This window comes from Triticum dicoccoides, chromosome 4B, assembly GCF_002162155.2.
Source record: "Triticum dicoccoides isolate Atlit2015 ecotype Zavitan chromosome 4B, WEW_v2.0, whole genome shotgun sequence".
In the NCBI taxonomy this organism is placed as follows: domain Eukaryota; kingdom Viridiplantae; phylum Streptophyta; class Magnoliopsida; order Poales; family Poaceae; genus Triticum; species Triticum dicoccoides.
In genome coordinates, this window is record NC_041387.1 from 184,751,673 (window position 1) to 184,776,430 (window position 24,758).

The window sequence follows — 24,758 nt, forward strand, 5'->3', positions numbered from 1 at the left end:
CCATTACCGTCCGGTCAAAGAGCTTTGACCGCTATCTGGCCGTTTCTTTGACATTTTTGCCCCTGTGTCCATGTGCCACTTACCGGTGGGTCCCACTCTCAAAAAATAAAATGAAAAACACTTTCTCTCACCCTCTCTCTCTCTCACACACACACACACTTACATGTGGGGCCTGTTAAAAAAAGAAAAGGAAAAAAGGACTTTTCAAACAAATATTGGGCCCACATGTCATTGCCTTATTAATATTTTCCAGAAATATTTTGTTTTAATTAGTGCCTTAATTAATTCTTAACTGTGGATTGGGTCGACGGTGGCCGGCGGCGACCAAATCCCGCGGTGGAGGCACGCCGGGATGCTGCGACGAGGACGGCTGAGGGAACCAGGCTATAGGCGTGGCTCTACTGCATCCAGGGATGTGGTCGTCGGACCATATGGTCGCCGGAGCAAACGGCGGCGGCCATTCCCGCGGGGGCTCCGGGCGACGCAAGTGGGGCAGCAACCATGCGAGGGGTAGAGAGAGGGGAACGGTTTGTGTGACAATAGGGAGCACACTTGGAGCACGACGGCGACGCCGCTGGGGCTCGGGGGTGACCGAAGCGATGACTTTGACGATGGCGGCCATGGAAGAGCTCGGAGCTCATGGGGAAGACGACCCGAGGTCATGGAGCTTGCTATGGAGGACTCCCAAGTCTTCTGTGGTGCATAAGTATGCCATAGGAGCCGCCGGGATCGGCCGACATGCTTCAACGGAGTCGAATCAAAGGCGGCGGTCCGAGCTCAGAGGCGGGGCAGATGCGTTCTGGCGCTCTGTGCTGGATATCTCTGGTCAAAATCGTCAGCTGGTTGGACAAGGTCATGGCATATGAGCTTCCTGGTGAGGTAGCGGCGCTTCAAGTTGCCGTTGGCCATGTCCTTAACTGACGCTGGCGACGGGGCACTCGCTGACGTGCTTGCGAGAGAGGGCGGGAGAGGAACGAGGGCGGGCGGAGGAGAGAGCATGCGGTATAGAGGACTACGGCATCAGGGGAGGCCAGCGACAGAGGCGGTGGCCGTTCAGTACTCTCGCCGGAGTTGAGAGGTAGTCGCCGTCGGCCCGTCGTTCGGCAGGGGGCGGGGAGAGAGGTGAGAGAGATAGTTTTTCCTTTTTATTTTTTCTATAAATGAGGGGCCCACATGTAAGTGTGTGTGAGAGAGAGGGGGTGAGAGAAAGTGTTTTTCATTTTATTTATTTTGACTGGGTCCCACGTGTAAGTGGCACATGGAGGCAGGGGCAAAATGTCCAATAAATGACGAGTAGACGGTCAAACCCCTTTGACCAGACGGAAACGGGACGGAAGGGCATTTCTGTAAGGGCACCTAACGGTGGAGGGGCATTTTTGAGCAGGCTTTTGAACTAGGGGCAAATGTGAGTAGTGGGTTCGAGTTAGGGACACAGATGTAAAAGACCCTAAATTGTATAGGTACACTAGTTTGGCAAAGAGATGGTGATACAAGTGCAATATGGATGGTAGATATAGGTTTTTGTAATCTGAAAATATAAAAACAGCAAGGTAGCAAGTAACAAAAGTGAGTGAAAACGGTATTGCAATGCTTCGAAACAAGGCCTAGGGTTCATACTTTCACTAGTGCAAGTTCTTTCGACAAGGATAAGATAATTATATCATATAACAATCCCTCAACGTGCAACAAACAGTCACTTCAAAGTCACTAATAGCGGAGAACAAACGAAGAGACTATTGTAGGGTACGAAACCACCTCAAAGTTATTCTTTCCAATCAATCCATGGGATATTCCTATAAGTGTCACAAACAGCCCTAGAGTTCGTAGTAAAATAACACCTTAAGACACACATCAACCAAAACCCTAATGTCACCTAGATACTCCAATGTCACCACAAGTATCCGCGGGTATGATTATACGATATGCATCACACAATCTCAGATTCATCTATTCAAACCAACACAAAGAACTTCAAAGAGTGCCCCAAAGTTTCCACCATTGAGTCAAGACGAAAACGTGTGCCAACCCCTATGCATAAGTTCACAAGGTCACTGAACCCGCAAGTTGATCACCAAAACATACATCAAGTGAATCACGTGAATATCCCATTGTCAACACAGATAAGAACTTGCAAGACATACATCAAGTGTTCTCAAATCCTTAAAGACTCAACCCGATAAGATAACTTCAAAGGTAAAACTCATTCCATTACAAGAAGGTAGAGGGGGAGAAATATCATAAGATCCAACTACAGTAGCAAAGCTCGCGGTACATCAAGATCGTGCCATATCAAGAACACGAGAGAGAGAGAGAGATAGAGAGAGAGAGATCAAACACATAGCTACTGGTACATTCCCTCAGCCCCGAGGGTGAACTACTCCCTCCTTGTCATGGAGAGCGCCGGGATGATGAAGATGGCCACCGGTGATGGATACCCCCTTCGGTAGGGTGACGGAACAGGGTCCCGATTGGTTTTTGGTGGCTACAGAGGCTTGCGGTGCGGAAATCCCGATCTAGCTTATGTTCTGGAGGTTTGGGGATTTATAGGAGATGTTGGGCGTCGAGAACAAGTCAGGGGGCCCCACGGAGAGTCCACGAGGGAGGGGGCGCGCCCTCCACCCTCGTGGGGCCCGTGGGACTCCCCTCCGGTAACTCTTCGTTCTAGTATTTTTTATATTTTCCAGAAAAAATCTCTGTTGATTTCCAGCGCATTCCGAGAACTTTTATTTTTGCACAAAAACACCACCACGGTAGTTCTATTGAAAACAGCGTTAGTCGGGTTAGTTCTAACCAAATCATAAGAAAATCATGTAAAAATATTGTAAACATGGCATGAATACATCAAAATTTATAGATATGTTGGAGACGTATCAAACATCCCAAGCTTAATTCCTGCTCGTCGTCGAGTAGGTAAATGATAAAAACAAAAAAAATTGATGTGGAATGCTACCTAACATATTTATCAATGTAATCTTCTCTATTATGGAGAGAATATTCAGATCCATAAGATTCACAAGAAAAGTTTAATATTGCCATAAAAAACAATACTTCAAGCATACTAACAAAGCAATCATGTCTTCTCAAAATAACATGGCCAAAGAAAGATATCCCTACAAAATCATATAGTCTGGCTATGCTCTATCTTCATCACACAAAATATTTAAATCATGCACAACCCCGGTTTCAGCCAAGCAATTGTTTCATACTTTAGTATTTTCAAACTTCTTCAATCTTCACGCAATACATGAGCATGAGCCATAAACATAGCACTATAGGTGGAATAGAATGGTGGTTCTGGAGAAGACAAAAAGGAGAAGATAGTCTCACATCAACTAGGCGTATCAACGGGCTATGGAGATGCCCATCAATAGATATCAATTTGAGTGAGTAGGGATTGCCATGCAACGGATGCACTAGAGCTATAAGTGTGTGAAAGCTCAAAAAGAAACTAAGTGGGTGTGCATCCAACTCGCTTGCTCACGAAGACCTAGGGCAATTTGAGGAAGCCCATTATTGGAATATACAAGCCAAGTTCTATAATGAAAAACTCCCACTAGTATATGAAAGTGACAACATAGGAGACTCTCTATCATGAAGATCATGGTGCTACTTTGAAGCACAAGTGTGGTAAAAGGATAGTAGCATTGCTCCTTCTCTCTTTTTCTCTCATTTTTTGTTTTTTGTTTTGTTATTTGGGGCCTTCTCCTTTTTTATGCCCTTTTTTCATTCGGAGTCTCATCCCGACTTGTGGGGGAATCATAGTCTCCATCATCCTTTCCTCACTGGGACAATGCTCTAATAATGAAGAGCATCACACTTTTGTTTACTTACAACTCAAGAATTACAACTTGATACTTAGAACAAAATATGACTCTATATGAATGCCTCCAGCGGTGTACCGGGATGTGCAATGATTCAAGAGTGACATGTATGAAAACACTATGAACAGTGGCTTTGCAACATATACGATGTCAACTACATGATCATGCAAAGCAATATGATAATGATGGAGCGTGTCATAATAAACGGAACGATGGAAAGTTGCATGGCAATATATCTCGGAATGGCTATGGAAGGTATGTGGTGGGTGTATGGTACCGGCAAAAGTTGTGTGGTACAAGAGAGGCTAGCAATGATGGAAGGGTGAGAGTGCGTATAATCCATGGACTCAACATTAGTCATAAAGAACTCACATACTTATTGCAAAAATCTATAAGTCATCAAAACCAAGAACTACGCGCATGCTCCTAGGGGAAGGGTTGGTAGGAGTTAACCATCGCGCGATCCCGACCTCCACACATAAGGAAGACAAACAAAAAAATAAATCATGCTCCGACTTCATCACATAACGGTTCAACGTGCATGCTACGGGAATCACAAACTTTAACACAAGTATATCTCAAATTGACAATTACTCCACTAGCATGACTCTAATATCACCATCTTCGTATCTCAAAACAATCATAAAGAATCAAACTTCTCATAGTATTCAATGCCCTTTATATGAAAGTTTTTATTATATCCCTCTTGGATGCCTATCATATTAGGACTAAATTCATAACCAAAGAAAATTACCATGCTGTTTAGAGACTCTCGAAATAATATAAGTGAAGCATGAGAGTTCATCTATTTCTTCAAAATAAAACCACCGTCGTTCTCTAAAAAGATATAAGTGAAGCACTGGAGCAAATGACAAACTACTCCAAAAGATATAAGTGAAGATCAATGAGTAGTCGAATAATTATGCAACTATGTGAAGACTCTCTAACATTTAATAATTCCAGATCGTGGGATATTATTCAAATAGCAAGCAAAAAAAGTGACGCTCCAAGCAAAACACATATCATGTGGTGAATAAAAATATAGCTCCAAGTAAAGTTACCGATGAACGAAGACGACAGAGGGGATGCCATCCGGGGCATCCCCAAGCTTAGGCTCTTGGCTGTCCTTGAATATTACCTTGGGGTGCCTTGGGAAACCCCAAGCTTGGGTTCTTGCCACTCCTTATTCCATAGTCCATCGAATCTTTACCAGAAACTTGAAAACTTCACAACAGAAAACTCGACAGAAAACTCGTAAGCTCCGTTAGTATAAGAAAATAAATCACCACTTAGGTACTGTTGTGAACTCATTCTAAATTCATATTGGTGTTATATCTACTGTATTTCAACTTATCCATGGTTCATACCCTCCGATACTACTCATAGATTCATCAAAATAAGCAAACAACACATAGAAAACAGAATCTGTCAAAAACATAACAGTCTGTAGTAATCTGTAACTCTCGAATACTTATATAACTCCAAAAATTCTGAAAAACTTAGTTCCACCTGATAAGTTTGTGTACCAATCCATAGCAAAAATAATCAGGTCAAAATCACGTTTCAATAAGATTCTGGAAATTATTTACTGAGCGCAAAAGTTTCTGATTTTCAGCAGGATCAACACAACTATCACCACAAGCTATCCTAAAGGCTTTACTTGGCACTTTATTGAAACAAAAGCTATAAAACATGATTACTACAGTAGCATAATCATGTGAACACACAAAAACAGTAAAGTTAAATATTGGGTTGTCTCCCAACAAGCGCTTTTCTTTAATGCCTTTTTAGCTAGGCATGATGATTTCAAAGATGCTCACATAAAAGATAAGAATTGAAACATAATGGGAGCATCGTGAATCATATGACTAACACATTTAAGTCTAACCCAATTACTATGAATAGGGATTTTGTGAGCAAACAACTTATGGAAACAAGAATCAACTAGCATAGGAAGGCAAAACAAGCATAACTTCAAGATTTTCAACACACACAGGAAACTTGATATTATTGCAATTCCTACAAACATATATTCCTCCCTCATAATAATTTTCAGTATAATCATGAATGAATTCAACAATATAACTATCACATAAAGCATTATTTTCATGATCTACAAGCATGGAAAATTTACTACTCTCCACATAAGAAAAATTCTTCTCATTCAGAATAGTGGGAGTATCATAAGAAACTCAAATACTATAAATTGTTTCCACAGTAAAAGAGTAATGTTCAGAAAAAGGGTAATCATAATCATGACAAGTTTTATAAATATAATCATCACTACTTTTTATAACATAAATATCATCACAATAATCATCATAAGTAGCAACTTTGTTCTCATCATAATCAATTGAAACCTCTTCCAAGATAGTGGAATCATTACTAAATAAAGTCATGACCTCTCCAAATCCACTTTCATAAGTGTCACAATAAGATTCAACACCCTCCAAAATAGTGGGATCATTACTTCCTAAATTTAACACTCTTCCAAACCCACTTTCATTAATATAATCATCATAAATAGGAGGCATACTATCATCATAATAAATTTGCATATCAAAACTTGGGAGAATAAAAATATCATCTTCATTAAACATAACATCCCCAAGCTTGGGACAAACATTAATTTCAGCAAATAAATTCTCAAACATGTCATTCTCATCAAACATAGCATCCCCAAGCTTGGGCCTTTGCATATCATAAGCATAATCACTCTCATCATTAATAGTATGGATAGCACAAATAGTATAGCAATTATCATTATCACAATGAGTAATATGAGCAACATCATTTGCGAGGGATACCTTTTTACCTTTGCTTCTCCGTCTTTTCTTTTTCTTCTCCACATTATGTGTGGGTTTAATCCTCTTTTTGGAGCTCCTTATTAATGAGATTGGTTGAATAGAAGGCTTCTCCTCTTTACCTGATTCATCATAAGAAATAATAGGAGGATATTGGGAAACCTCTTCCCTTTCATTAGTATTCTCTTCATCTTCTATTTGTTTCCTTATCTTTATGTAATTGGCAATATAAGGATTGTCAATGCAATTCACCGCACAATACATATAAATTTCCTCTAGATCAAAATCAAGAACTTTATCAAGGACAAATTCTGGAATATCCTTAGTTATATGTTTCATTTCTTCATACCCCAAAACCAAACTAAGTTCATTATTATGTGCAAGGGAAATCAAGTCATCACAATTTTTGGACATGATTCGATCATGAAACAATTTGTATTGGAGATTTAAATGACCACGTTCATTGCAAAGTTCACAAGTATGGCTAAGAAAATTTAAATTTTCAGAACAAACATCTAGCCTCTCTTGCAACCATTTAGTTTCTAAATACTTATGCCTCTTGCAAAATCTATCTTCCCTATTTGGCGTGTACTTGCAAACTCCATGCACTCCACAGAAGTTGACATGCTTATAAGAGACATTTTTATCATAACTGGTGCAATCATCATTAGTACTATGGATATTCAAAGAGTTCATACTAACAACATTGCAATCATGCTCTTCATTCAAAGATTTAGTGCCAAACATCTTAATGCATTCTTCTTCTAACACTTGAGCACAATTTTCCTTTCCATCATTTTCATGAAAGACACTAAAAAGATGAAGCATATGAGGAAACCTCAATTCTAGTTTTTAGTAGTTTTCTTTTATAACCTAAACTAGTGATACAAGAAACTAAAAGATTCGATTGCAATATCTAAAGATATACCTTCAAGCACTAACCTCCCGGGCAACGGCGCCAGAAAAGAGCTTGATGTCTACTATGCAACCTTCTTCTTGTAGACGTTGTTGGGCCTCCAAGTGCAGAGGTTTGTAGGACAGTAGCAAATTACCCTCAAGTGGATGACCTAAGGTTTATCAATCCGTGGGAAGCGTAGGATGAAGATGGTCTCTCTCAAACAACCCTGCAACCAAATAACAAAGAGTCTCTTGTGTCCCCAACACACCCAATACAATGGTAAATTGTATAGGTGCACTAGTTCGGTGAAGAGATGGTGATACAAGTGCAATATGGATGGTAGATATAGGTTTTTGTAATCTGAAAATATAAAAACAGCAAGGTAGCAAGTAACAAAAGTGAGCAAAAACGGTATTGCAATGCTTTGAAACAAGGCCTAGGGTTCATACTTTCACTAGTGCAAGTTATCTCAACAAGGATACCATAATTAGATCATATAACAATCCGTCAACGTGCAACAAAGAGTCACTCCAAAGTCACTAATAGCGGAGAACAAAACAAGAGATTATTGTAGGGTACGAAACCACCTCAAAGTTATTCTTTCCAATCAATCCATTGGGCTATTCCTATACGTGTCACAAACAGCCCTAGAGTTCGTAGTAAAATAACAGCTTAAGACACACATCAACCAAAACCCTAATGTCACCTAGATACTCCAATGTCACCACAAGTATCTGCGGGTATGATTATACGATATGCATCACACAATCTCATATTCATCTATTCAAACCAGCACAAAGAACTTCAAAGAGTGCCCCAAAGTTTCCACCGGTGAGTCAAGACGAAACCGTGTACCAACCCCTATGCATAAGTTCACAAGGTCATTGAACCCGCAAGTTGATCACCAAAACATACATCAAGTGAATCACGTGAATATCCCATTGTCACCACAGATAAGCACATGCAAGACATACATCAAGTGTTCTCAAATCCTTAAAGACTCAATCTGATAAGATAACTTCAAAGGGAAAACTCAATCCATTACAAGAAGGTAGAGGGGGAGAAACATCATAAGATCCAACTACAGTAGCAAAGCTCACGGTACATCAAGATCGTGCCATATCAAGAACACGAGAGAGAGAGAGAGAGAGAGAGAGAGAGATCACATAGCTACTGGTACATACCCTTAGCCCCGAGGGTGAACTACTCCATCCTTGTCATGGAGAGCGCCGGGATGATGAAGATGGATACCGGTGATGGATACCCCCTCCGGCAGGGTGCTGGAACAGGGTCCCAATTGGTTTTTGGTGGCTACAGAGACTTGCGGCGGCGGAACTCCTTATCTAGGTTATGTTCTCGAGGTTTGGGGATTTATAGGAAAGGTTGGCGTCGTGAACAAGTCATGGGGCCCCAAGGAGAGTCCACGAGGCAGGGGCGCGCCCTCCACCCTCATGGGGCCCACAGGACTCCCCTCCGGTAACTCTTCGTTCCAGTATTTTTTATATTTTCCAGAAAAAATCTTCGTTGATTTTCAGCGCATTCCGAGAACTTTTATTTCTGCACAAAAACAACACCACAGTAGTTCTGCTGAAAACAACGTCAGTCTGGGTTAGTTCTAACCAAATCATACCAAAATCATGTAAAAATATTGTAAACATGGCATGAATACATCAATAATTATAGATACGTTGGAGACGTATCACCGCCCACAACTCTTTGTGTTCTACTCGTGCATATCATCTACACATAGACCTGGCTCGGATGCCACTATTGGTAAATGTAGCATGTAATTTCAAAAAAAAATCCTACGCTCACGCAATATCTATCTAGGAGATGCATAGCAACGAGACGGGGAGAGTTTGTCAACGTACCCTCATAGACCAAAAGCGGAAGCGTTAGCTTAACGCGATTGATGTAGTCAAATGTCTTCTCAATCCAACCGATTAAAACACCGGTACGACACCTCCGAGTTCTGCACACGTTCAGCTCGATGACGTCCCTCGAAGTCTTGATCCAGCAAAGTGTCGAGGAGAGTTCTGTCAGCACGACGGTGTGGTGACGGTGATGGTGAAGTTATCCGCACAGGGCTTTGCCTAAGCACTACGTGAATATGACCGGAGGCGTAAACCGTGGAGGGGGGGGCGCACACGGCTTGCAACAATTGTGTCCTAGAGGCGCCCCACCCTCGTGTATAAAGGAGGGAGAGGGGAGGAGGTCGGCCTAGGCACACCCCAAGTGGGAGGAGTTCTACTTGGGCTCCTAGTAGGATTCCCTCCCCCCTTCCTTTTATCAGAGGGGAAAAGGGGGAAGGAGAGGAAGAGGGAGAAGGAAAGGGGGCGTCACCCCCTCCCCTAGTCCAATTCGGACTCCTAACTTGGGGGGGCGCCACCCCTACGTGGGCTGGTTTGCCTCCCTCCTATGGCCCATATGGCCCATATCTTCCCCGGGGGGTTCCGGTAACACCCCCCCCCTCGGTACTCCGATATGTACCCGATACATTCTGGAACACTTCCAGTGTTCGAAATACTACCTTCCAACATATCAATCTTTACCTCTTGACCATTTCGAGACTCCTCATCATGTACGTGATCTCATCCGGGACTCCGAACAACCTTCGGTCACCAAATCACATAACTCATATAATACAAATCATCATCGAACGTTAAGCGTGCGGACCCTACGGGTTCGAGAACTATGTAGACATGACTGAGACACTTTTCCGGCCAATAACCAATAGCGGAACCTGGATGCTCATATTGGTTCCTACATATTCTATGAAGATCTTTATCGGTCAAACCGTAATGACAACATACGTCATTCCCTTTGTCATCGGTATGTTACTTGCCCGAGATTCGATCGTCGGTATCTTCATACCTAGTTCAATCTCATTACCGGCAAGTACCTTTACTCATTTTGTAATACATCATCTCGTAACTAACTCATTAGTCACATTGCTTGCCAGGCTTCTTATGATGTGCATTACTGAGAGGGCCCAGAGATGCGATACTCGGAGTGACAAATCGTAATCTCGATCTATGCCAACCCAACAAACACCTTCGAAGATACCAGTAGAGCATCTTTATAATCACCCAGTTACGTTGTGACGTATGATAGCACACAAGGTATTCCTCCGGTATCTGGGAGTTGCATAATGTCATAGTCAAAGGAATATGTATTTGACATGAAGAAAGCAATAGCAATAAAACTGAACGATCAATATGCTAAGCTACCGGATGGGTATTGTCCATCACATCATTCTCCTAATGATGTGATCCCATTCATCAAATGACAACACATGTCTATGGTTAGTAAACTTAACCATCTTTGATTAACGAGCTAGTCTAGGAGAGGCTTACTAGGGACACGGTGTATTGTCTATGTATCCACACATGTATCAAGTTTCCGGTTAATACAATTCTAGCATGAATAATAAACATTTATCATGATAGAAGGAAATATAAAATAACAACTTTATTATCGTCTCTAGGGCATATTTCTTTCATTCGCATATAGTATCCACGTAGGTCTTCTGATCGTTGAGTTACTCACTGAATTGATGCATCCATGTTATACCGAGCCGCCTCGGATGCTCCTGTCATCGTCTGGAGTCGAGCTTGCACGATGATCGTCAGATCTGTCCTCGGCGGTCCCAGTTAGAACCAACACGTACCGATTCGTTTGCACCTGCTGGTTATTGTGTCTCTGGCCAGTGGGCCATGACCTTTATCCACGTCACACCTGCCGCTCTCCCTGACTAGTAGGTCCCATTATCAGTTTGGAGACAAACTCAAAAGGGGTCGAAGCCCTTCTCTCTCGAACTCACACGCTTAACCAACTGGCTAGTCTCTTTGGATCTCATTGCGTTGATGCGGGTTCAAATCCCAGCTTGGGTAGTGGGGAAAGACCAATTTTTTTCAATTTCTACACTCGCTAACAAAGTGGCTTAACCCACTGGCTTGTCTCTCTAGATATCATTGGAAAGGTGCGGGTTCAAATCCCAGCTAGGGCAGTGGGGAACTCCCGATTTTTGGCAATTTCTATCACTTGCCAACAAGTGGGCCTTGGGTCCATGTCTAACAAGCCCATGTGGCACCCCGGAACCAACATTTCATTTTCTATGGCTAGATTAGCCATTGTGCAGATATCCCGCATGCAGTATTGGCGCCAAAAGCCCGTAGGCATACCCCTAGGCCCACTTTCATTGACTATTGCAGATTGGAAATGGGTGAAAATGTGTTGGCATTTTTATTTTTATTTTATCTAAATTCCGGAAAGTTTAAATATATGTTTCAAACTTCAAGTTTGCACAACTTTTGACCCCTGCACATATTTGAGCATATTTTATATGTATTTTGGGTAGAAAATTGCCATCAGTTCAAATATGGACTTTGTTTCTATATTTGGGCATTTTTCTTATTGTGCACATGTCACATTTGTAATACGGCCCCTTACTACTTTTGTAAAATTCATAACTATTTCATCCCATGCTCAATTTTGACAAATTTGATATCCATTCGATCCAAAATCTTTCAGGGAACTCAAATATAAACTTGGGTTTTGTATTTGGGCAATCTATAAATCTGTTATGTCCTACTTTGCAAAAACACCCTTCCATGTGGTTTTGGTCATATCTTCAGCACCCTAAATCTAATTCCTATGAATTTTATATCCATTTTGATATAAATCAATCCAAGCATTACAGAAATGTACTGGTTATCCAAGTTGGTGTCTCCATTTTAAATCCATTCCTGTTTTGCTCAAAAACCATCCGAAACTTGTTTCGTTCATAACTTGAGTCCCGTAAATCATTTTCAAATAAACTTTACATGCATTACTACTAGAAAAATGTGTAGAATATGATTATGCCATGCTAACGCATCATAAATAACCTGAACATACTATTCTTCCGAGAAACCTATTTCATTTCATAATGCACATGGAGCACATCTTGAATCATTGCACTAATGATTCAAACTCCATTTAAACTCGCCTAGTTGGTAGCTCCTATCGTATCCCCTTAAAACTTGTCACGCATGCATAAGATTGTGCATCCACCATGAAGTGTTTGTTTACCATATCATTTGCTTCTTTACAGTTTAGTTCTTATCGATAGAGTCTGGTAACAACGAGGAACCAAGCTACAACACTTCCGAGGAATAGCTTTCTCACCAGGCTGAGTAGAAATTAGGCAAGGATGATCATTACCTTTATATTATTTCTAGCTTTGCTTACTAGATTCATGATGCTATCATATGTCTCGTTACCTTCCAAATATTTAAGGCTTTCATGTCTCCCACATATGTTCTTAACTTCCACATCCTAGCAAGCCCTGTGATGGATATGTTACCGCTTGCTTAACCTTGCTTAGTATCATGCATAGGGATTGCAGTGTCTGTCATATGCCATGTGGTTACCTTATTACTATTGTCTAGGATATCATGTTATTATGTTAAAGTTTTATGATATGATGAATGTGGTTGTGCACAAGACGAAGTATGGAAGGTTGGGTCTTATGCCTTGGTGTTTTGTTCCATTCGAGTCACCCTAAGTATCGAGTTCTGGTTATTATGTTCCATGTTTAGCGCACCAACCGCTTGTGGTAGGTTTTATGAGGCCCCTTGACTTAACTAACTAGTTTCAAACATTTTTGGGTGGCCCGAGTTGGTTTTCAATTTAAAAACTTGTGTTCTATTTGTCGAGGATCGCAACCTCGTGGACCTTTTAAAATAACTTGGGCCAGTGGGGTGGATTCCCCCGTCGGTTGACACTTGCATAGTTTTGAGTGGGTGCCTAGGACTCGATACTAGCCACTTCGACTAGAAGAGTACGATTTGGAGATACATCCAGCCCTCATTTCGGCTGTCGACTCACCTGATGGCCGCCTGGGTTTTCGATGATTAGTTAGAGGGTCTTGTTATTACAAATCTTCTGGTTACCTAGTTGAGCAGAGCAAATGTGTATGAATACCTAAAATGGATAAAGTGGGGCATCCCTGCAAGGTTAAAAAGATCGAAAAGTCGTGTCCATGGTTATGGATGACTCGAAGCTTAATGTTAGTTCATAAACAACCTTAATTAACTACCAAAAACTTGCCAACAAGTGAGTGCCTTAACTGCCTCTTCTTTCGAGGGACAATCCAAAGGGGAGGAAAAGGTAGTGTTGTGATGATGTAGGTATGTGAACAAAAAACTAGCTTACGACCCCTTCACATATGTTCCCTCATCTTGAATCAAATAGACGTAAGTGTAGAACATTGCTTGGCCCCTTGTTGCACCTTCACCACTTAACCCTACATCACCTAAATGTATTGTTAGTTATAGTACCAATGGTAATGAGACTTGCTGAGTACCCAAAGTTCTCACCCTTGCCACAACAAGAACAACAGGTACATGATACTACTTCTAGTGCGATGCAACGACTAGACGTCACTACGTGGAGTTCCCAGACGATGACAACAAGATTAGTGGGACCCGAACGACAGCTTGGAATCAGTGGGATGGGGTCGTTGCTTTATGATCTCCGCCTCTTAAGCATCATTTTATTTTGTGTGTACTCAGACCATTTGAGTTTTCCGCTTTGATGATGAATGTTCAACCACGTGGTCTCTTCATGTAATAAATATGGATCTTGGCACTTTGTATGCCCTATTCATACTTATATATCTATGCTGCCTCTTTGGTAGTGGAATTGTTGTGATATTTGATTTGTATGTGGCATATGACAGTGCGTGTATGATATGAAGTCATATGCTTATAGCAGCACTATATGCACTTCTATTTTAGAAATGGACCGTTAGGGTCTATATTTACCACATATGGAGCCATACACGTCCCTAGGCAACTAATAACCTTTTGGGCACACCACTACTAAGCTTTCATGTACCAGTGTTACTAGTTAAATAACAAATCAAACAACTAAAGTGTTAAAAATCTGACGTCAGATTTTTTTTACATTTCCCAGCAAATAGCCGGATTTGATATGCGAAAAATATATAAAATTGCCATGCTTGTGTGTAAGAATTTATCATGTTCTAGTGTGAAAATTTCTATGTAGTATGAAAAAATGTGAGAAAAAAGATATCATGTTACAACTAGCAATTGCCATGCGTTTAAATCTGACGTCTCACATGTAAGAGGTCGCTCGTCCCTACGTCTCTCCTCCAAGGAAAGATGGCTAGGGTTTCTGCCTCCCGTCGACGGTGGTGCCGATCTACCACGTCCCATGTGGCCTTAGGGCCATGGTTGCACGGTGGATCCCGACCCTTGCACGCGGGAGGGCTCTGTTTTTAGATGTTTCTTCAAATTTTATTAGGGTTTGTGTCGTCCTCAGCAAGATTAGACGGCGGCAGCTTCTTGAAGATGAAATAAGGTTCTCCCCCCTAGCCCCCATTCCGGTGGTGCGCCTAGCATCGTCGAAGAGTGTGTGAAGGTGTATGTCCGGTGGATCTCGCGAGATTCGTTCGGTGGTTGTCTTTGGTGGATTTGCTCGAATCTGGTCTTTGTTCATCTTTATTCATGTGTCATCAGGTTGGATCCTTCCGATCTAAACTTCTCTTCATTGGTGGTGGTTGCTTTCTGGTGTGTTGGTCCTATGGGGTCTTAGCACGACGACTTTCCGACTGTCTACTACAATAAGTTGGGCCCGGCTCCAGCGAGGGAGGGGCGCCTTTGGCTGGCTTCGGTGTTTTCAGTCGTCTTTAGGTGGTCTATGAGTCTGAAGGTAATTTTTTATTATTTCTAATGTTCATTGTACTACCATAATTGAAAATGAATATGTTGGAAATTCTCGTAAAATAAAAAATAAAAAATCTGACGTCAAATGTATATTTTTTTTTCTCGAATATGCACGAGTGTGCGTACTATATATTAAAGAAAGGGGATTGGGACAAGAGCCCGTCCACGTCGGCGTTTACATGTTACAAAGTTGCATGCGGACCAACTCCACTGGCGTAGCCGTGCACTACCAAGCCTAACTTCTCCCCTCGGCCCACCTAACTAAACCCTCCATAGTAGTTTCTACGATGCCTTTGAAGATGCCGACGCTCTTCCATGCGCGCCCTTCGGTGTCGATTCGGCCCGCTAGCGCGTTCGAAGAGGCGGAGGCGCCATCGAAGACAATTGCGTTTGGGTGCTTCCAAATTTCCCATAGCACGAGCAGTAGGAAAGCGTGTGTATCCTTCGCCTCCCGTCCCGTAGTATCCGTGACGGCGCCCCAGTCCTGCAGCCTCGAGTCCGGGTTCGGCGCCCACTGTGGCCTACCTAGAGCTCCACAAATGACACGCCAAACTTCTCTCGCGAAGACACAACCCAAAAGAAGATGATCAAGCGTCTCCTCGTGTTGGTCGCAGAAGGGGCATGCGTCCTGGTGGTCTAATCCTCGCCGCGCGAGCCTGTCCGAAGTCCAACACCTGTTGCGCATCGCTAGCCAGAGTAAGAAGCGGCAGCGAAGCGGGGCCTTTGATCTCCACGTGAATTCTGCCGTCGGCTCCACCTCTCGCCCCACAAATCGGGCCTCGTAGGCCGATTTAGTGGAGTAATCTCCATTGGCCTCCAAACTCTAAGTGGTGCGGTCTGGCTCGTCCGGCCTGAGCGCCGTGCTGGTAACCTTATCCCACAGATTCATGTATTCACTTAGCTGCTCGCTGGAGAGGTCGGGACCAATGTCCAAGGCCCAGTCCTCCGTTGAAATAGCCTGGTGAACCGTCCGAGAGGCCCGCACATTGGCATCAACGACAGCATATATGGATGGGGCAACATCCTGGACTGTGAAGCCTTCCAGCCACCTATCTTCCCAGAAGCGGGCACTCATGCCATCGCCCAGCGTAGTTTTTGCCTAACAATCAGTACGAGGTCCAAAGAGATATCGTCCCTCTGACTCTTTCTCTCTCCGCCTAACGGCCCATGTGTATCAAATAATTAAGCTTACATCTCGGGCATAGACTTGAGCAAATTAGTAGTATCACGTTATGCACAGCTCAAATCCAACTAAAAGAACAAATGCATGCACGTACACAATGCACCGACGCCTGTACACATATAAAATTCCAGGTGTGTTCATCAGAAACGCAACGCTGTGCTTGTTTGTTTGGGGAAAAACGGCTACCAGTTTACTCTCTGCAGACACGCAGCCGAAAGGTAGGCTGGAGACAAACATGGCGACTACTACGGATATATTAATCTGCAAATTTATAGTTTTTCTATGATCTAAGAGCTAACTATACCTTAGCTAGCGCGTGATGATAGCATTTGATGACTAAATTGACCGCACATTGCATATTCATTTTGAGGTCGTGTACTAGTACCTGCTATGTAGTGCATTAGCATGTGGGGTTTGTTGGGGACCATGTGATCCGAGCAAGCAAAAGGCACTAATCAATCTAGCCAAGCCAGACACTGCAAAGTTTGCATATCTTAATCAAGCTTTTGATCACTATGATACTCCCTCCGTTTTGTAATGTAGTGTGTTTGTGCTTTTCGAGATTCAAGTTTGACCGTAAATTTAACCAATGAGACCGACTGTGGTGGGAGCAAAAATTATACCACTGAATTCTTATTTTCAATATCATTTCAATGATATAATTTTTCCTCCCGCCGCAGACGGTCTTGTTGATTAAATTTACAGTCAAACTTGAATCTGAAGAAGCGTAGGCGCACTACATTGTGAAATGGGGTACTAGATAGTTATATCAGATAGATGCACCTTGATTGTTCTATAGATAAAAGATGCAGCTTGATTGATTGATTGATTGATTGTTAGCTTTAAGTTAGTTAATGTTGAGTGATAGCTCTTAACTGGCAGATAAATGATGAGTTCCTTTTGGTCATGAATGCGAGGTGACACCAAAAATGACCAACCGTCCTGTCCATCTCCCAACCCTTAAGTCCCAGTCACATGCTGCATAACCACCACTATAGATACTCTAAAATATACATATTTTTTCTTGGATTGATTATTTTTCTTTCTCCGTTTTTTCTCTGAAAATCTAATACACAAGTAGATTTCAATACATGATGGAATATGATTTATAATTATTTCTTTACTTTTAATGGGATATACTCCCTCCATTCCAGAATATAAGGTGTATGAATTTTCGTGTAAGTCAACCATTTAAATGTTTGATCAAGATTATAGAATAAAATAACGACATCTTCAATGCCTAATAGATAAAATATGAAACTACTCTTCATGATGAATCAAATGATAAAAGTTTCGTATTCTGGATGTTTATATATTTTTCTAAAAGCTCGGTCAAACCTGCACTCTTTTGACTTTTAAAAAAACAAATATACCTTATATAAAGAAACGGAGAGGACACAATACTATGATCCTCCGTATTAGTCTCCCGGCCTTCATGCACAAAATTCATTGCTTGGAATTGTTTCACACCTCCCGTACCTCCTCAGTGATCATCACGTAGGAGTAGTAGTTTACTTAGAGCATCTTCAATAGATAATGTGGATGTATAGAAACTTGCTTTTTACATCACGAAGGCACAAAAACGATGCTCCAACATATGATGTAGACGCAAATGTTTTTACTTGGATTTTGTCCGTGATGTAAAATAGAGCACCAAGTAATGCAAATTTCCATCACCTGTGCGGCTCGAGTAAAACGCAGCTGGTCGCGTGCTTAGCCCCCACTGCCACGCAGAACATTCCCGCGCCGTGCCAGCTCCTCCACCTGCCTACTGCCACCGATGATTTCGCCCGGAAAGTGTGCCGCCGCCGCTCATTCGTCCATCCCTGACCCGGTCGTGATCCCCCCGCCGGACGGCTACGGAGGTCCCGCTGCCATGCCGATTTGGATCCGTCATGGCGTCGTGTTTTGGTATATTCGGCTGTTTGCGGGAGCGTCGGCGCCCATGATAGCTTCCGCAGCTCGTGGCCGTCGTACGGAGTAGGACTACTGGCCACCGGAGCTACCGCAGATAGTCACGCGACCACCGTGACCGAGCCAATCGGCCACTGTTTCAATCGGCGTTGCTGGTGTTTCATCGCCGAAATTAGGGTCAGCGACTAGCTGGCAGACGTCAATGAGGCGTAGGAGATGCCTTCGTGAGCCGCTTGTCACCAACGCAACTACTATGTACGCTTTGTGTGCAAGCAAGGCCAAATTGAAAGAATAGAGATCTCAGAATCCCATACCTCCTTCACTTTTCGAAAAACAAAATTTCCACCATGCGACCCAATGCATTCTTCTATGCTCCTCATTATCTCCCCACCAGAACTAGGATATAATATTTGTAATCTCTTTGCATATCCTCTTATGAATGCTAAACACAGTCATAGCAAAAATAGGTACAGCATGGGCAACAACTTTCAATAATATTGCCTTACCACTTGTAGAAATAATTTTTCCACCCATTCCATCAACCTTTCCTTTATTCTTTCGATGAAGTGCCTGAAGCAATCACTTCTATCACCTCCCACTAAGGTAAGAAGTCCTTGGTACTTATCTGTCAAGGCTTTTGTACTAATGTGTAAGATTTCACATACCTCTGCCCTAGAAACCACACTAGTATTAGGGCTAAATATATATATTGATTTGTCCAAACTCACCAGTTGTCCTGAGCTCTGACAGTAGGTATCCAGGATCTGCTATAAGAAAGTTGCATTTAAAACATCTGTATTCATAAGAATCGAAGAATCATCAGCAAATAAAATGTGTGATATTGACGGTGCATTTCTACACACTCTAATTCCCTCCATGCCACCAACTTATTCTTCACACGACAACATATTGGAAAACCCTTCTGTACGAAGAAGGAACGAATATGGGGAGAGAGGGTCTCCCTGCCGAATGCTCCTAGATGGGGTAAACACTTCTGTCTTCTGAGAGTTGACTCTGACTTTATATCTGATAAATAGATACAAGCCATAATCATATGAATCTGTTGCTCATGCCAAATTTTCCATCATACTCTTCAAGAAAATCCATTCAACATGGTCATAGGCCTTATGCATTTCTAACATAACCGCACGTAGTCCTGTTTGGCCCACTCTCTTATCTATTTTTATGAATACACTCATACGCAATCCAGATATCATCAGTTATGAGTCTACTTGGCACAAAGGCACTCTGAGTGGGCGAAATGATCTCTGGCAGGATACCCTTCAATCTTGATGCTAACATTTTTAGATAATATTATATAATACATTGCACATACTAATGGGCCTATAATGAGTATTAATTCTGGAGAATCAACCTTTGAAATAAGAACCATGGATGTGTCATTCCACTGAGCCAGGATCTGTTGGTTATTGACTGCAAACAACACCTCCTTAGTGATATGTTCACCTAACACATGAAAAAACTTTTAAAAGAAAATTGCATGGAGCCCATCTGCCTCGGTGCCTTAAGATCACCTATACTGAAAACTACCCTATCATTGTCATCATCTGTGTATGGCGCCATCAGGAGTGCATTCATTTGATCTATAACCTTCTTCTGAACTTTCTCAAAAATAGTCGGGTTCACATGCCGCACCTCCGATAAACAGATGATGAAAGTAGTTTTGAATATGGGGACTTAAATTTTTCATACCTGCCAAAAAATTACCATCCTCATCTTTTTACCTTTTTGTAAGATTTTGCTTTCTCCGTGCTGATGCATACGCCTAGAAAAACATTGTATTGTGATCACCAAATTTCAGCCTTTCCTCCTTCCCCTTTTCTACTCCAATTTGGCCAGCCCATATGGGGGGCGCACCAGCCACTTTGTGGCTGGTGCGTTTTCCCTCTTGTTCCATAAGGCCCTTATCTTTTGTCGGGGGTGCCCAGAACCCCTTCCGGTGACCCGCTATGTACCCGGTACCCTCCGGAACACTTCCGGTGTCCGAATACCATCGTCCTATATATCAACCTTTACCTCTCGACCATTTCGAGACTCCTCGCCATGTATGTGATCTCATCTGGGACTCCGAACAACATTCGGTCACCAAATCACATAACTCATATATTACAAAGTCGTCATCGAACGTTAAGCGTGCAGACCCTACGGGTTCGAGAACTATGTAGACATGACTGAGACACTTCTCCGGTCAATAACCAATAGCAGAAATTGGATGCTCATATTGGCCCCTACATATTCTACGAAGATCTTTATCGGTCGAACCGTTTATACAACATATGTTATTCCCTTTGTCATTGGTATGTTACTTGCCTGAGATTCGATCATCGGTATCTTCATACCTAGTTCAATCTCTTTACTGACAAGTCTCTTTACTCGTTCTATAATACATCATCCCACAACTAACTCATTAACCACTTTGCTTGCAAGGCTTCTTATGATGTGCATTACCGAGAGGGCCCAGAGATACCTCTCTGATACTCGGAGTGACAAATCCTAATCTCGATTCAAGCCAACCCAACAAGACACCTTCAGAGATACATCTAGAGCATCTTTATAATCACCCGGTTACTTGTGACGTTCGATAGCACACAAGGCATTACTCCAGTATCCGGGAGTTGCATAATCTCATAGTCAAAGGAATATGTATATGACATGAAGAAAGCTATAGCAATAGAACTGAATGATCATTAGGCTAAGCTAACAGATGGGTCTTGTCCATCACATCATTCTCCTAATGATGTGACTTCATCAAATGACAACACATGTCTATGGTTAGGAAACTTAACCATCTTTGATTAACGAACTAGTCTAGTAGAGGCTTACTATGGACACGGTGTTTTGTCTATGTATCCACACATGTATCAAGTTTCTGGTTAATACAATTTTAGCATGAATAATAAACATTTATCATGATATAAGGAAATATAAAACAACAACTTTATTATTGCCTCTAGGGCATATTACCTTCAGTCTCCCACTTGCACTAGAGTCAATAATCTAGTTCACATCGCCATGTGATTTAACAACAATAGTTCACATCACCATGTGATTAACACCCATAGTTCACATCGCCATGTGACCAACACCCAAAGGGTTTACTAGAGTCAATAATCTAGTTCACATCGCTATGTGATTAACACCCAAAGAGTACTAAGGTGTGATCATGTTTTGCTTGTGAAAGAAGTCTAGTCAACGGGTCTGCCACATTCAGATCTGTATGTATTTTGCAAATTTCCATGTCTACAATGCTCTGCAGGGAGCTACTCTAGCTAATTGCTCCCACTTTCAACATGTATCCAGATTGAGACTCAGAGTCATCCAGATCAGTGTCAAAGCTTGCATCGACGTAGCCCTTTACGATGAACTCTTTGTCACCTCCATAACCGAGAAACATTTCCTTAGTTCTTTTAGGTAACTAAGGATAATTTTGACCGTTGTCTAGTGATCTACTCCTAGATCACTATTGTACCCCGTTGCCAAACTCATGGCAAGGTACACAATATGTCTAGTGCACAACATGGCATACTTTATAGAACCTATGGTTGAGGCATAGGGAATGACTTTCATTCTCTCTCTATCTTCTGCCGTGGTCGGGCTTTGAGTGTTACTCAACTTCACACCTTGCAACACAGGCAAGAACCCTTTCTTTGGCTAATCCATTTTGAACTTCTTCAAAGTCTTGTCAAGGTATGTGCTTTTTGAAAGTCCTATTAAGGGTCTCGATCTATCCCTATAGATCTTGATTCCCAATATATAAGTAGCTTCACCAAGGTATTTCATTCAAAAAATTTATTCAAGTATCATTTTATGCTATCCAGAATTTATATATCATTTCCAATTAACAATATGTCATCCACATGTACTATCAAAAATGCTACAGAGCTCCCACTCACTTTCTTGTAAATACATGCTTCACCATAAGTTTGTATAAAACCATATGCTTTGATCACCTTTTCAAAGCATGTATTCCAATTCCAAGATGCTTGCACCAGTCCATAAATGGATAGCTAGAGCTCGCATACTTTGTTACCACCTTTAGGATTGACAAAAAACTTCTGGTTGTATCATATACAACTCTTCTTTAATATCCATTAAGGAATGCAGTTTTTGACATCCATTTGCCAGATTTCATAATCATAAAATGTGGCAATTGCTAACATGATTCAGACAGACTTAAGCATCGCTACGGGTGAGAAAGTCTCATCGTAGTCAACTCCTTGAACTTCTCGAAAACCTTTTGCGACAATTCGAGCTTTGTAGACAGTAACATTACCATTAGCGACAGTCTTCTTCTTGAAGATCCATTTATTCTCTATGGCTCGCCGATCATCGGGTAAGTCCACCAAAGTCCACACTTTGTTCTCATACATGGATCCTATCTAAGATTTCATGGCCTCAAGCCATTTATCGGAATCTCAGCTCATCATAGCTTCTTCAAAGTTTGTAGGTTCGTCATGGTCTAGTAACATGACTTCCAGAACAAGATTACGGTACCACTCTGGTGCGGAACATGCTCTGTTCGACCTACGAGGTCCAGTAGTAACTTGATCTGAAAATTCATGATCGTCATCATTAGCTTCATCTCTAGTTGGTGTAGGCATCACGGGAATGGATTTCTATGATGAGCTACTTTCCAAATTGAGAGAAGGTACAATTACCTCATCAAGTTCTACTTTCCTCCCACTCACTTCTTTCGAGAGAAACTCCTTCTCTAGAAAGGTTCCATTCTTGGCAACAAAGATCTTGCCGTCGGATCTGTGGTAGAAGGTGTACCCAATTGTTTCCTTAGGGTATCCTATGAAGATGCAATTATCCGATTTGGGTTCGAGCTTATTAGGCTGAAGCCTTTTGAAATAAGTGTCGCAACCCCAAAATTTAAGAAACAACAACTTAGGTTTCTTGCCAAACCACAGTTCGTACGGTGTCATCTCAACGGATTTAGACGGTGCCCTATTTAACGTGAATGCAGTTGTCTCTAATGCATAACCCCAAACGATAGTGGTAAATTGGTAAGAATCATCATAGATCGCACCATATCTAATAAAGTACAGTTACGACGTTCGGACACACCATTATGTTGTGGTGTTCCAGGTGGTGTGAGTTGTGAAACTATTCCACATTGTTTTAAATGAAGGCCAAACTCGTAACTCAAATATTCGCCTCCCCGATCAGATCGTAGAAACTTTATTTTCTTGTTAAGATGATTCTCCACTTCACTCTGAAATTCTTTGAACTTTTCAAATGTTTCAGACTTGTGTTTCGTCAAGTAGATATACCCATAACTGCTCAAATCATCTGTGAAGGTCAGAAAATAACGATGCCCGCCGCGAGCCTCAACACTCATCGGACCGCATACATCGGTATGTATTATTTCCAATAAGTCAGTGGCTCGCTCCATTGTTCCGGAGAACGAAGTTTTAGTCATCTTGCCCATGAGGCATGGTTCATAAGTATCAAATGATTCATAATCAAGTGATTCCAAAAATCCATCCGTAATGGAGTTTTCTACATGCGCTTTACACCAATATGACCTAAACGGCAGTGCCACAAATATGTTGCACTATCATTATCAACTTTGCATCTTTTGGTATCAATGTTATAAATATGTGTATCACTGCGGTCGAGATTCAATAAACCATTTACATTGGGTGTATGACCATAGAAGGTTTTATCAATGTAAACAGAACAACAATTATTCTCATGAATAACCGTATTGCAATAAACATGATCCAATCATATTCATGCTCAACGCAAACACCAAATAACATTTATTTTGGTCCAACACTAATCTTGAAGGTAGAGGGAGTGTGTGATGGTGATCTTATCAACCTTGGAATCACTCCCAACACACATCGTCACCTTGCCCTTAACTAGTCTCTGTTCATTTTGCAATTCCTATTTCGTGTTACTAATCTTAGCAACTGAACCGGTATCAAATACCCTGGGGTTACTATGAACACTAGTAAAGTACACATTAATAACATGTATATCAAATATACCTTTGTTCACTTTTCCATCCTTCTTATCCGCCAGGTATTTGGGGTAGTTCCTCTTCCAGTGACCATTCCCTTTGCAGTAGAAGCACTCAGTTTCAGGCTTAGGTCTAGCTTTGGGTTTCTTCATGGGAGTGGCAACTTGCTTGCCATTCTTTCTTGAAGTTCCCTTTCTTTTCCTTTTCCCCTATTCTTGAAACTAGTGGCCTTGTTAACCATCAACACTTGATGCTCTTTCTTGGTTTCTGCCTTAGCCGATTTTAGCATCGCGAAGAACTTGGGAATCATTTTCGAAATCCCTTGCATATAGTTCATCACAAAGTTCTAGTAACTTGGTGATAGTGACTAGAGAACTATGTCAATCACTATCTTATCTGGAAGATTAACTCCC